The sequence below is a fragment of the Hemitrygon akajei genome, chromosome 11 (assembly GCF_048418815.1).
Source record: "Hemitrygon akajei chromosome 11, sHemAka1.3, whole genome shotgun sequence".
Classification (NCBI taxonomy): domain Eukaryota; kingdom Metazoa; phylum Chordata; class Chondrichthyes; order Myliobatiformes; family Dasyatidae; genus Hemitrygon; species Hemitrygon akajei.
This window is the reverse complement of record NC_133134.1, coordinates 44,981,553-44,997,113: the sequence shown is the minus strand read 5'-3', so window position 1 is coordinate 44,997,113 and position 15,561 is coordinate 44,981,553. Positions and strand designations below refer to the sequence as shown.

Sequence of the window (15,561 nt, the reverse complement as noted above, 5' to 3'; positions counted from 1 at the left end):
GGCCTGGAGGTGGATCCCAAGGCCATGGTCCAGAATATCCTCATGACTTTTTAACAGCTGAGAATACTACTTCTCATGAATTACACAATTACATCTGAAAACTATAATTCTCAAATCTACATGTAAAATACATAATTGATTTTCAAATCCATATTTTTCAATATATATTTTAAGAAAAGTGAACAGGTGACAGAGATTTGCATTGTAAAAAGGACATTCCAGAGATCTTGACAAGGTGTGCCTTTCATTTCAAACGAATGCTTTTGTATTTACTGGAACGTACATACTGTATGACTCTCCCTTTGAAACCAGAGATGTTTACATGGCTGCATCTGCAACAGATGAAATTTCACATTATTCCAGCCCTTAAGAAGAGTTCAAAGTTTATAATATTGAAACAGAGTGCAGTTTAAACTATTAAGCTTTATGTAATGCAAGTGGAAATCATGCTTACGATAAAGGAAATGATAGCAAATGTTTCTATTATGAAACATTCTAAGGTCAAGTATGACAGGACACATACACATGATGAATTACACCAAGAGACAGCTTTCCATACACTTCACAAGCTTCTGCTATAATTCAGTTCAACTAAAATACTCACTGAAACTTTTCCATTTATCCCATATAAGGGAATCTTTGTAATGTCGATGCCATGAACAACGGTGGGAAGAATGATATCTATTTAAGGTATTTTTTTCCACTTGACTATCATGGACTTACTTTCATGAACTTCAGTTGTCAGCTTGCTTTTGTTGTTTGCATGATTTGTTTTTTCTTCTGCACATTGGGTGTTTGACAGTCTTTTTTTAAATGGGTTTTATTGGGTTACAAGCTGGTAAGGAAGGCGGGCTCTGTCGTGGGCAAAGTACTGGAGAGTTTAACATTGGTAGCTGAGCGAAGGGCGCTGAGTAGGCTACGGTCAATTATGGATAACTCTGAACATCCTCTACATAGCACCATCCAGAGACAGAGAAGCAGTTTCAGCGACAGGTTACTATCGATACAATGCTCCTCAGACAGGATGAAGAGGTCAATACTCCCCAATGCCATTAGGCTTTACAATTCTACCGCCAGGACTTAAGAACTTTTTAAAAGCTATTATTAATGCTTTTTGGGATAGTGATTTAGATGCATATCATATTTTTTGCTGAGTTAAGTATTGTATGTAATTAGTTTTGCTACAACAAGTGTATGGGACATTGGAAAAAAAGTTGAATTTCCCCATGGGGATGAATAAAGTATCTATCTATCTATCTATCTATCTATCTATTGTGGCTGTCTATAAGGAGATGACTCTCAAGATTCTATATGGTATACATACTTCGATAACAAATGTACTTTGTACTTTGAACTTTTGTAAGGTCACATTATGCTGGTATTAGAGACTCTTTTATGATAGGAGCAAGTGCTGATTCATGTTTGCTTTCCAATTCCCATAGATTTCAACATCAAGAAATCTTGTTACAGCAAGTTCAATTAATGTTCTGTATTCTCTTTATTAGGCTAGTGGAATTGTTTAAAACATCAGTAAAATAATTAATGTCACAATGCAAATATATGAGCTGGTGAGGCCGCACTTGCAGTACTGGATTCAGTTTTGGTCACCATGTTATAGGAAAAATGTTCCTCCCTGCACTTTGTTTGGAACATCAGGTGAGAACTTTGCTGTGTCTTTAGTGTTTGTCTGTTTTACAAGGCCAAGTTGCTAGCTCGAAGCTCAACCCATCTTAGATGGGAAGCATTCAAGGAGCTGGCCAGATTTGAACCCAGACCTTTGGTTCTGATATCCAGGTGCAGATACCACTGCAGCACCAGCACATATTACGTTATAGGAAGGAAGTGGTTAAACTGGAAGGCATGCAGTAAAGATTTACAAGGATACCAGGACTAGAAGGTCTGAGTTCCATTATAGGAAGAGGCTGGCCATGTTGGGTATTGAATATTTCAATAATATTTGAGTAATATTTGTAAATATATTATTTGGTTAAACATTCTATGTTGTTTACATAATGCACTGCAGTTTATATGTAAAAGTACATAAATAGCATATGTCATTATGTCACCACATCATACGTGCACACCTTGTTTAAAATTTTAAAAAATGAAACATATACATTTATTCCTGGCTCCATATTTTCATTCAATTAGGTTTTATATTTTGGAGTTACAAAACTTAACAGTGGTAACGAGGAATTTTTAAACAAGCTCAAGATGACAACTTTCCTATTGAAACACAGTGAGACTCTCAAGTTAAAAACAAAATTGCAGCATATTTTTTCCTCCAAATAGCACATTTTCTTCGATAAAGATAAGACAGTCAAGTATTTAAACATAGGCAGAAAATGGGCAAATTCACAGGTTCCTGAACAGTGAGTCCAGGTGAAAATAATCATTAAGAAAAAGTAGGAATGGCAGGCTACATCAGAAAGATAAACACATTTGATTGCACAAGAGATAACTGGTTAATATGTATGGAACAAATTGAGCAGTATTTTCAAGCAAATGAAATAGACAATGAGAAGTGAGTGCACATTTTGCTGTGTCCACTGGGTTTAAACATATACCGTTTTCTTAGAAGTTTGACTTTTCCAACCAACGCAGCCGAGATGAGCTTTGATGATATCATGTAAGTAATGCAGAAACATTTAGAACCAAACTCACGGCTGATTGCAGAACCCATTAGGTTTCATAAGCAGAATCAAAAGGAAGGAAAATTCATTTTGGCACATGTGACTGGATTGAAGAATTTGTCTGAGCATTATCAGTTCAGTGATGGGCACTGAAAGATTTTTTAGTTTGTGGAATCTTACAAGAAAGCACTCAAAAATGGTTCCTAACTGAAGCACAACTTACACTTAAAAGAGCAGTTGAAATTGTTGTTTCAATGGAAACAGCAGCCAGAGATGCAATTGAATTGCAGTCAGGAATGAAAGTGAGTGTGAACAAAAATTGCAGCATCTAGGTGGAGGCCTGCCAGGCTGAACAAATTGTGCTTCTGTAGTGTCAGAAGATCACATACACCAGAACAATGCAGGTTTAAAGGTGAAACTTGCCAAAAATGCAACAAGTTAGGTCACATACAAAGACCACGTCAGGTAGACAAAAGCAAATGAACTACACACGGAAGAGAAAAAATATAAAAAGTCAAGCTGCAGTTCCAAAGGGCACTAATCTGCATGTTGTTGATGAAAAATCTGATGAAGGTGAGAGTGACATGGGACTGGGTAACTAGTAATAGATAGGCAACATGGCTACACCGGAAGTGAACGGCAAATTCAGTAAAATGTGATTGAACAGTGACTCAGCTGTTTCAGTCATTCCACAAAATGAGTTTGAAAGGCATTTCAAATATACTGAACTGAAGCCTGCAGATATCATGCTAAGAACTTAGACTGGAGAAAAGATAATACCTGTGGGAATGACTTTCATAACAGTGAAATACAACAGCCTAAATGCCACGTTAGCCTTGTATGTGGTAAAGCAGGACAGCCAGCACTGTGGGGACATGATTGGATAAGATAACTATAACTTAATTGGAGATCCATCAATCATTTATGTGTCACATCCCCTGCAAGAATGTCAACTGAAAGCAAATTAGGAAAAGTGCTGGATATGCCTTCAGACGTGTTCAAGGATGGCACTGGAGAAACTCAAACATATCAAGGGTAAAATTGTGTTCAATGAAAATGCAGCACCTAAGTTTTTCAAAGCCCATCCATTTCCTTAATCCATCTATGATAAAGTAGCCAGTGTGCAACACCAGTGGTCCCAGTAGCCTAGAGGAATGTGTCTGTCAGGATCTGTAGTGAATTTAAGGTCATCATCAACCTACTACTGAAAACAGATATTTGCCCTCTGCCCAGGGTAGAGGATATCTTTGCAATCCTTCCTGGAGAGAAACACTTCAGCAAAGTGGACCTAGCTGAGGCTCACCTACAGATGGAAGAAGAATCCAAAATGTTTCTCACCATAAACACTCACAAAGGGCTTTATCACTTTAATAGGTTTATTTTTGAAGTAGTGTCTGTACCTGTACTCTTCTAGAAGGTTCTGGACTGGGTGCTACAAGGCTGCCCGGGCACTCAGTGTTACTTGGATGACATCATTGTTAACGGTAAGGATAAAAAGGAACATTTCAAAAATCTCAAGACAGTGTTCAAAAGATTGGAAGATTATGGGCTCAGACCACAAAGCAACATGTGTGAATTCTTTACACCAAGCATCACTTACTGTGGTCACACCATTGATGCACAAGCATTACACAAGTGTGCTGAGAAAACTCAAGCAGAGGTGGATGATGCAAGACCAAATGACTTATCACGGTTGTGGTCCTTTTTAGGATTTGTCAATTACTGTTACAGGTTCTTGCCAAACCTGGCTACTGTGCTCCATCTCTTGAACTCATTACTACAGATCAGGAAGAAATGGCAATGGACAAAGCATGTGAAGTGGCTATTAATAAAGTAATGGAAATGGTGACATCAGACACAGTATTCACACATTATGATCCGCATTATCCAGTCAATCTTGTCCGTGATGCCTCACCCTATGGTATAGATGAAGTTATGTCACACGTTAATGAGTAATGAATGTGATCCCCCATAACCTTTGCATCACATTGCCTTACAGCTGCAGAGAAAAATGTGCACAGATTGACAGCTTGAGTTTGGTTTGGGGTGTAAAACATTTCAACCAGTAGTTGTATGAGAGAAAGTTTACCCTCATTATTGATCATCAACCACTCGTGTTCATTTTCAATCCCAATCCACAGAAGGGTTTTATATATATAAAATCTGACATTCATTCTGTATTGAGTTGGACTTTATAGCTAAGCAGGGTGGAACGTTGTGTATTTAATATTTAGTAGTATTTGAGTAATATTGTAAATATAGTGCTGTGTCATTTGCTATCCCTGTTACAAAGTAATGCCACGAACTAGCAGACAATACACTGCATACAATTAAAAGAATCATATTTATGAATCTTAACTCAAGGGTTAGTAAAGAATAACAAAAAGAAAGGGGCCCATTCTAATTAAATGTCAAATGTGCACAGGTTGGAGCTCATCTTGAACTTCTCTGTCACCCATGCACTGAGCCCTCGGTCAATGTGAAAGCACACACTACATTCTGAATGTCGCTCGCAATCCATCTCGAACAAATAGGTCTCCCACCTAATCGTATGCAACAACCAGTTCTCCCCAGTGTCTTCTCTCTTCATCTCCTCTCAAACAAAAGCTCGCAGCGCAATCTTAGTGTCCCTTACCGAAGAAATCTCCCCTTAATCAGACCATCATAACTGGATGGCACACACTTTTCCTCATCTCTCATCTTCCACAGTAACTCAGACAAGCATGAAAACAGAACAGTCTGCTCTTATGGAGCTGCCAAAATGAAATACATACAGCATAACAGTAAAAATATGAACCAGGGCATTATATTTACATAATTCATTACAGGTTACGTGTAAAAGTATGTAAATAGCACACATCATTATGATGCCACATTAAGTGCACCGTTTGCTTAAAGTGAAAAAAATGAAACATATATATTTAAACCAGCTCTATGCATCCCTTCAATTAGTTTTTATGTTTTGGAGTTACAAAATATAACAGGCCAGGTTAGGTCTTTATGTTTTACAATATAGGAGATAGATGAGGCAACCTTATGGAAGTATTTAAAATTATGAGAGGCATACATAAGGTAAATGATAACAGTCTTTTCTCCTGGGGAGTCCAGATCTATTGGGGGATAGATTTAGAGCAAAGGGAGAAAAGAGAAACCCGATGGGCATTTTTATCATGCAGAGGGTGGTGAGTATATGGAAGGAGTTACCAGATAAATAGTTGAAGCAGGTGTAAGAGTATCGTTTGAGTAGTTACAGACAAGGCAGGGCTTGGATGGATATGGCCTAAACACAGGAAACTGGGGCTAGATGCGTAGGGCACCTTGGTCAACATGGACTGCTTGGGCAAAGGGCCTGTATCTGAGCAATACCGTTTTATGACTCTACAGGAAATGATCCTATTTGTATGCAAACAAAAAAATAACCTGATCTAGTCACTTCTTTCCAGAATATTTAGCCTTATAAGGAGGGCAGTTTAGCCTTAAGTGCTTACTGCTAAGACAAAGATTTTGAGTGGTATGACAAGCACGGAACTCAAGACTAAGATGATACACTTATTTTCATATTTATATTTGCTTGTTTCACTGTGACATAGAAAGAGACCATTTGACCCATCAAGTTAATGCCAGCTCATAGAGAAATTGCCTGCCCCTACTTCATTTCCAAGTAACTTATTCTACCCACATTCTTTTCAATATTGGAACCCAAGTGCAGAGGAAAGACAGACTTTGATGTAGAGATGGCAATGACAGTTTATTTATAATAATTCCAAAAGAACATCAGTGGTTTGGCCGAGCGGCACTGAGAAGAAACATTCTCAAAACTAGCACCCTGTGATTAGTGCTAATCGGTGTCTGCTTACATAATACAAGTAACATGATATTCCCAAGACTATCGAAATAAACTTAACAGGAGTACTTTCATTAAACAATAATTAACTATTTCAGCTATAAAAACCTCAGGGCCCGATGCTCTCCAGCACCCCTCACAGGCCCGAGAAGTTCATTAGAGTACCACTCCCCTTCCTGTGGACAGCTTCTGAAGGTCATGGAGACCTGTGGAACTCGAGATCCAGGGATGACTCAAGAGGCCTGGGAGCTCACAACAGAGGGACCTCAAGAGAGCCCTAGGAAACCTCAAGAGCGAGCTCGAGATGCAAGGAACCTTTGAGACCTTGAGAGGCAGAGAAATTTGGGGACCTTGAGAGAGACATGGGAACCTTGAGGGACTAAAGAACCTCAAGGGGTATCTTAAGTGCACCTAGGAGCATCAAGGGTAACCTCAAGAGGGAGGCCTAGGAGTCTTGGGAGACCTCAAGACAGACTTGGGGTCTTCAAGATGGGGACATTGAACAAACCTTGGAGACATTGCAAAAACCTTGGAAACCTTGAAAAGTCCTTGGAAGCCTTGAAGTCCTGGTGAAACATTTGAGACCTGGGAAACCTGGAGGACCATGGGAAACTTGGAGGGACAAGAGAAACCTGGAAGGCCATGGCAGGCCTGGAGAGCCATGGGAATCCTAGGGAACAATGGCAGGCCTGGAGAGCCATGGGAATCCTGGGGGGCAATGGCAGGCCTGGAGAGCCATGGGAAATCTGGAGAATGTTGATGACTTGGAGAAGCTTGATGACCTTGAATGCTTAAACTGGGACCCTTAGACCCAGGAAAAGCCTTGAGACATGGAAAATCCTCGAGACCCAGAAAAATTCTTCAGACCCAGAAACCTGACTCTTTGAAAGCATGAAACTCAACACTCGAAACTTGAAACCTTGCAGGATCCTGGAAGGACCTTGCACACAATGTTTTACTCTTCACTATTTTACCAGAGGTGATTAAGATACAGTCAGCTGTATTCTTAATTTCACCGAATAAGACAGCATTGACAGACTTTCCTTTTCACTGAGTTAGCTGTTTCACTGTAATTCTGTTTCATTTATTTCATAAAAGTTTAATTTTCACAGTCAGTACCATGATTTTCATCAAAAGGTTAAATTTAAGGCAGCTTACTCTTCATCGGGTCACTTTACTGTGTGCTCGCACACTCCTGCCAGGAATCAGATTTTGGAGCAGGGCACTACAGGGTTGCAAGTTCACATTACTGTTTCAGGAAGTTCTTGTACACTGGAGCATTTGCTACCATTAGCATCACTCATCAGAACACACATACAGGAATTAAAAGGTTAGTCCATCCCACTGCAGTTGTTAGCATGTAAGCTTATTTCAATTATTCCCGATAGTGTCCTTCTGAACATTGATTTGACATTATCAAAGGCATACCATCACATGCAAGGTACAACATCAGGATAGAACAAGTTCTTCCAAAATTTACACTGTTGATTTTAATGTTGATTTGTTGAATCAAATGAACAATCAATAAGCTGCTTGAAGCACTCAATTGTTATGCAGGCCTGAGTCACGGGACCCCAAAGCTCAGAACTTATGACTTGAAAAGCCCAAAACGGAGACCAGAGAAACTCATAAAGTAAACTAGATAATCTCAGAACATGGGCTTGAGAAACTCAGAATGTAGACTACAGACACTCAATTCAAGTCAAGTTTATTGTCATTTAACTACCTGCATGTATATAACGTAAATAACCATATAATGAATATAGAAATGTGACAAAGTTTCTTTGAACCAGGGTGTGAAGCACAGTAGTACACATAACACATGATAATTTATGAAGGTAAAGATAAAATCTACAAGTGAATCAGACATAAATATCAAACATTAATATTAAATATTGTAAGGTAAGGGACAGATTAACCGGTGACGCTATGATTATGATGCAGCAGGGAGTTCAGAACCCATTTGGCTGGGGGGGAAGGAACTGTTCCTCATCCTGACTGTTCTTGTTTTTGGCATCGAAGTCTCTTGCCTGATGGTAGAAAGTCCAAGAGGATGCAGGATGGATGGACGGGTTCCTTAGTAATAGCAATGCACAGGAGCAGTAGCTGGTACTACAACTTCTGTGGTGCTGACTACAGAACCTGGTCAGACGGAGGAGGAGACAGGCCCAGGGTCACCCCACGATGCCCAGAACCTCCAAGCAACACAAGTCACCCCTCTAAGCAGGAAGTGGGAACAACGTCAGGTGATGTGGCCTGCCGCTAACAAGAAGGAGTGGCTCCAGATGGGTGAGGATGTAGACAGGATCCTGGAGGTGATATCGAAGGGCAATGCTGACCAGAAGCTCAGGACTATGTGCACCTTCATAATGAGCATAGGCTCAGAATGGTTTGGCTTCGAGGAAAAGCATGGAACAAGTAATCCAGCGAGACCAAACAGGCGTGAACTTAAGATCAGCCATCTGAGACAAGAACTCAAATCTCCGAATCACCAATTTAAGTTGGCCCAGGAGGTGGAGAAAACTGCCCTGTCAGACCTCACAGATATCATAAGGAGGAGGCTCACCACACTCAGGCGGACTGAGTGGCACCAAAGGAAGGGCAAAGAGAGCGCCCGAAAGTGGAGTGCTTTCATTACCAATCCCATCGGCTTCACCGAAAGGACACTGGGACAGAGGTGACGTGGCCACCCCACTTGTTCTGTAGAGGAGATAAACCACCATCTCAGTGGCACCTCGAGAGAGCAGGACCTCAGCCTGTGTGACACACTGGTGACACCTCCCGAACCGGTGACCCAATTCAACATCTCTGAGCCCACCCTGAAGGTGGTCAAAGCATCAAGAGCAAGTTCCGCCCCTGGCCCCAGCAGAGTGCCTTACAAAGTCTGCAAGCAGTGCCCAAGGCTCCTTATGCAACTCTGGAAGATCTTAAAGGTGATCTGGCGGAGAGGAAAGGTCGCTGCTCAGTTGAGGCAAGCGGAGGGTGTCTGGATACCAAAAGAAGAGGATTCAAGCAACATCGAGCAGTGTCGTATCATCTCGCTGCTCAGCATTGAAGGGAAGATCTTCTTCAAGATTGTGGCCCAACGTTTAACTGAGTTCCTCTTGAAGAATGGATACATTGACACCTCAGTACAGAAGGGAGTACCTAGATGCCTGGAGCACACAGGAGTGGTGACCCAGCTGATCCAGGAGGCAAGGGAAAACAGAAGAGACCTTGCAGTACTCTGACTAGACCTAACCAATGCCTATGGATCCACCCCATACAAGCTCGTTGAAACAGCACTGACAAGACACCATGTTCCAGAGATAGTCTGAAACCTCATTCTGGACTATTAAAGCAACTTCCGGTTGAGAGTCATCTCAGGGTCACTAACATCCGCCTGGCATCGGCTGGAGAAGGGCCTAATCACTGGCTGCACAATCTCGGTGTCACTCTTCGCACTGGCCATGAACATGGTTGTCAAGTCAGCAGAGGTGGAATGTAGAGGCCCCAGGTCTAGAGCTGGCACTCGGCAGCCCCCCATAAGAGCATTCATGGATGACCTGACGGTGATGGCAACATCCGTCCCTTGGTGCAAATGGCTCCTTCAAGGGCTAAAACAGCTCATCTCATGGGCAAGGATGAGCTTTAAAACAGCCAAGTCCAGGTCTCTGGTCCTGAAGAAGGGAAGAGTGGCCGACTGGTTCTGCTTTACCCTGGGAGGGATCCAGATTCTAACGGTGACAGAAAAACCAGTCAAGAGCCTGGGTAAGATCTTCAACAGTTCCCTGAAGGACACAGCTGAACTTCAACAAAACAGGTGCGACTTGATAACCTGGCTCAACGCGATTGACAAATCGGGGCTTCCAGGAAAATTCAAAGCCTGAATGTACCAACACGGAGTCCTGCCAAGGCTACTCTGGCCCCTTCTAGTCTACGAGGTGCCAATGTCAACAGTGGAGGCTCTAGAGAAGACCATCAGTCAGCTTCTCCGGAGGTGGCTGGGGCTCCTCCGGACATTAAGCAGCGTTGCCCTGTATGGGCATTCCACCAAGCTGCAGCTCCCCATCAGCAGCCTATCAGAACAATTCAAAGTCACTCAAGCCAGGGAGGTAATGATGTACCGAGACTCCTCTGATGTTAAAGTCGCTTCGGCATGAATCCGCGTAAAGACCGAAAGGAAGGGGCAAGCACAGGAAGCTGTTGACAAAGTGAAGGCTCGGCTGCAGCACAACATTTTGGTGGCGGTGGCGCAGGCAGGACTGGGCTGTTTTCCCAAACCACGCTATGACAAAACCTGTGGAAAGGAGAAACGTCAACCGGTTCAGGACGAGATATGAGCAGAAGTGGAGGAAGAACGATACAGCAGGATGGTCAGCATGTACAAACAGGGCGTCTGGACTAGATGGGAGCACGTGGAACCTCGCGAGTTCACCTGGACAGAGCGCTGGAGATCCAAACCTTTGCGTATCAAGTTTCTCATCCAATCAATCTATGATGTTCTCCACCAACCTACACAGGTGGGGCATGGCAAACACTCCAGCATGCCAACTGTGCCAGAGGAGGGGCACCTTGGAGCATATCCTCAGTTGCTTCCTGAAGGCATTGGGGGAAGGGCGATGCCGCTGGCACCATGGCCAAGTCCTAAGCTCTATGGCGGACGCAATCAGCACAGCGATTCAAGACAGCAAAAATCAGCACGCTCCCAAACAGTCCATCACCTTTATTAGAGCGGGGGGAGAAGGCTCAACATTGGCCTAGCTCCTAGGGAGGGCTCCTCGCCACTGCACGAGACTGGCAGCTCCAAGTCGACCTAGGGAAGCAGCTCAAGTTCCCAGAGAACATCGCAGCTACTCCGCTCCACCCGGACATATCTGAGTCTACAAAGCAAGTGGTCCTGCTGGAACTTACTGTCCCCTGGGAAGACCGGATTGAAGAGGCCAACGAGCGCAAGAGGGCTAGATACACAGATCTTGTTGCAGAATGCTGGAGCAATGGCTGGAGAGCTTGCTGTGGGCCAGTTGAAATTGGGTGCTGGGGATTTGCTGGCCATTCGTTACAGTGAACTCTTAAACTCCTTGGAGTTAAAGGACTGCAGTGCAGAAGAGCCACCAAGAACATTCTGGAGGCTGCTGAAAAGGCCTTGCAGTGGCTGTGGATCCGAAGGGGGGAATCTGTGGATTAGTGCGTCACTTGGACACAAGTTGGGGGCCAATCATCCCCGGCTGGGGTCACCCAGGCGAGGGTGGCTGATGATTAAGGACCTGAAACATCCTACAACCCCGGGTTCATCACTGAAGACGTGTCGAAGTAGCACCAGCAGGTGTATTCTACAACTAATGCCCTGTGTATGCAACACTCCTGATTAATGTCCCTGATGGATGGAAGGGAGACCCCGATGATCCTCTCAGCTGTTCTCACAGTGCTTCGTAGGGACTTCTGGTCCAATGCTCAACTGGTTCCATACCAGATGGAGATACAACTTGTCAGGACGGTCTCAATGGTGCTCCTGCAATGCACAGTTAAGATGGAGTAGGTTGGGGGGGAGCGTAGCTTGTCTGAATCTTCCTAGGCAGTGGAGGCGCTGCTGTGTCTTCTTGTTCAGGGAGGAGATATTAAGGTACCAGGTGAGGTCATTTACAGACTCTTCTCTACAGAGGAGTCATGAATTCATCTGCACCTTGCTGAAGTCCAAGTGATTTCCTTTGTCTTCTCCACATTCAGGCTTTGGCTGTTCTTCTCACACCAATCCACCAGCTACTCAACTTCCTCACTATGTCTCATCATAGTTTTTGATAAGGGCCAAACACTGTTGTGTTATCTGCGATGGCACGGTTTGAGCTGGATCTTGCAACATAGTCACGTGGCAGCAGTGTGAACAGCAGTGGGCTGACAGCATTCAGCACAATGGGACGAGGGACATTGCAGTCCACATGGACTGACTGTGGCCTTATTGTTATGCAACAGAAATTTGACAAACTCAGAATATGGACTTGAGAATAGATGGCACTTTCACCTAAAGCTAACCGATGTCAAAACACCACTGTTCGACTTCCACTGCGTCCATTTCTTGGCAGGGTCCTTCTGCTACGTTGTGGGATGGCAATATGGGAACCCAAGTGCAGAGGAAAGACAGACTCCGATGTAGAGATGGTGACGAGAGCTTATTCATAATGATTCCAAAACAGCATCGGTGACTTGGCTGAGTGATGCTGCAAGAAATAATATTCTTCAAACTAGGACCCTGTGATTAGCAGTAAATGGGCATCTGCTTAAATAATACAAGTAACACAGAATCCCTGAGCCCATCAAATAAGATCTGCAAGCTTAAACAGAAAGCAACAGGGGACAGCATTACAAAGAGCGTGTCGCTTGAGGAAAACTCAAGGAACTCTAAACGATTTAGGACTTTCATTAAACGACAATTAACCGATTCAGGTGCTCTGAAATCCTCAGAACCCAACACTCTCTGACACCCCACACAGGCCCGAAGAGCTCCTTACATCTACTTATACTACGGGCAATTTTACCGAGGCCATTTATACAACCAAACTGCACACGGGAGAAAACTCAGAGGAAACCTAAGACAGACAAGACGATGAGCAAACTCCGTACAGATAGCGCCAATAAGCCTGATTGAACCTAAGTTTCTGGAGGTGTGAGTTAGCTGCTTTACTATCTGTGCTACTGTGTCGTCTTACCATCTGTGCTTTTATTCTATTGATCCAAATATTCTGCCTTTAGTTGCATCAATTAATTAACTCATTCACCAGATTTGAGAAATTGAGTGAAGTTGCATACTTTTCTGAATATGAAAGTTCAATCAAAAAACTATTTTGAAAGAAGCTGGACTATATAAACTGCCATCTAGAGTTTGTTTCAATACATACTGTAAGTCTAGAAAGGCAAGCTGCTGTTATCCTTTTTGATAATGTGGTTCCCTTTACCAAATTTATTGCAGTGGGAGGACGTTAATTGAAACGTCTCCACCCAAGCAAGGCTGCAGGCCCGGATGGTGTCAGCCCCAGGGTGCTCAAAGCCTGTGCCCCCCCCCCCCCAGCTATGTAGAGTACTTCATCATGTCTTCAACCTGAGCTTGAGTCTCCAGAGGGTTCCGGTGCTGTGGAAGACGTCCTGCCTCGTCCCTGTACCGAAGACACCGTGCCCCAGTGGCTCTGATGATTACAGACTGGTGGCATTGACCTCTCACATCATGAAGACCCTGGACAGACTTGTTCTAGAGCAGCTCCGGCCTATGGTTAGGCCACACTTAGACCCCCTCACGTTCGCCTATCAGCCCAGACTAGGAGTTGAGGATGCCATCGTCTACCTGCTGAACCGTGTCTACGCCCACCTGGACAAGCCGGCAAGCACTGTGAGGGTCATGTTTTTTGACTTCTCCAGTGCATTCAACACCATCCGCCCTGCTCTGCTGGGTGAGAAGCTGACAGTGATGCAGGTGGATGCTTCCCTGGTGTCATGGATTATTGATTACCTGACTGGCAGACCACAGTACGTGCACTTGCAACATTGTGTGTCAGACAGTGGTCAGCAGTACTGGGGCTCCACAGGGGACTGTCCTGTCTCCCTTTCTCTTCACCATCTACACCTCGGACTTCAACTACCGCACAGAGTCTTGCCATCTTCAGAAGTTTTCTGATGACTCTGCCATAGTTGGATGCATCAGCAGGGGAGATGAGGCTGAGTACAGGGCTACGGTGGGAAACTTTGTCACATGGTGTGAGCAGAATCATCTGCAGCTTAATGTGAAAAAGACTAAGTAGCTGGTGGTGGACCTGAGGAGGGCTAAGGCACCGGTGACCCCTGTTTCCATCCAAGGGGTCAGTGTGGACATAGTGGAGGATTACAAATACCTGGGGATACAAATGGACAATAAACTGGACTGGTCAAAGAACACCGAGGCTGTCTACAAGAAGGGTCAGAGCTGTCTCTATTTCCTGAGGAGACTGAGGTCCTTTAACATCTGCTGGACGATGCTACAGATGTTCTACGAGGCTGTGGTGGCCAGTGTTATCATGTTTGCTGTTGTGTGCTGGGGCAGCAGGCTGAGGGTAGCAGACACCAACAGAATCAACAAACTCATTCGTAAGGCCAGTGATGTTGTGGGGGTGGAACTGGACTCTCTGACAGTGGTGTCTGAAAAGAGGATGCTGTCCAAGTTGCTTGCCATCTTGGACAATGACTCCCATCCACTCCATAATGTACTGGTTAGGCACAGGAGTACATTCAACCGGAGACTCATTTCACCGAGATGTAACACTGAGCGTCATAGGAAGTCATTCCTGCCTGTGGCCATCAAACTTTACAACTCCTCCCTAGGAGTGTCAGACACCCTGAACCAATAGGCTGGTCCTGGACTTATTTCCACTTGGCATGATTAACATTATTATTTAATCATTTATGGCTTTATATTGCTATATTTCTACACTATTCTTGGTTGATGCGGCTGTAACAAAACCCAATTTCCCTCGGGATCAATAAAGTATGTCTGTCTGTCTGTCTGATATATCAGCTCCAGAACTGACATAGATCCTTTACAAAATAACATTGTTAATTCAGTAAATATGTACATGTCTTATTAATTTCTGCTAAAATCCTCTTTAAGGTATCCTGGTTTCAGCCACTAGCGTAATTAAGCTTCGCACCTCTTTCTTCATTTCATTTTTAGAATTTGTACATTATGAGTGTTTCCTTGTTAACTGTCAACAGCTAACATCCGAAAATGCTGCCTCACCGTTAATTAAGATTTTCTGAACTGTATTAAAAAGGACAAATATTTACATTCTGTATTTGAATCTTTCATCTAATATATCACACAGAAAATTATACAGCACTTACTAGTGCTAAGAAAACAAAACATTATTCTTCAAAGGCTAAATAAAATAATTTGTTTTGAAAGCACTGAGAAGAATTGATCATGTTTTATTATAGAAAACCTCAGACAAAAAAGTATGTCAGCATTCACTGCTTCCCTACCAAAAGAGCTCTGAAAGAAAGACTATCGGAAATCCGTGGCACTTCTGTTCACAGTCTCAGCAGACATTTTCTCTCAAGCGTGAGAGATAAAGCACCATATCTTGA

General features: G+C 43.4%; 1 pseudogene; it reads left to right on the top strand.

Annotated features, from left to right (window-relative positions):
* Positions 1 to 4,427: 4,427 nt before the first annotated feature.
* Positions 4,428 to 11,828, top strand: LOC140736336 (uncharacterized; annotated as a pseudogene).
* Positions 11,829 to 15,561: the final 3,733 nt, after the last annotated feature.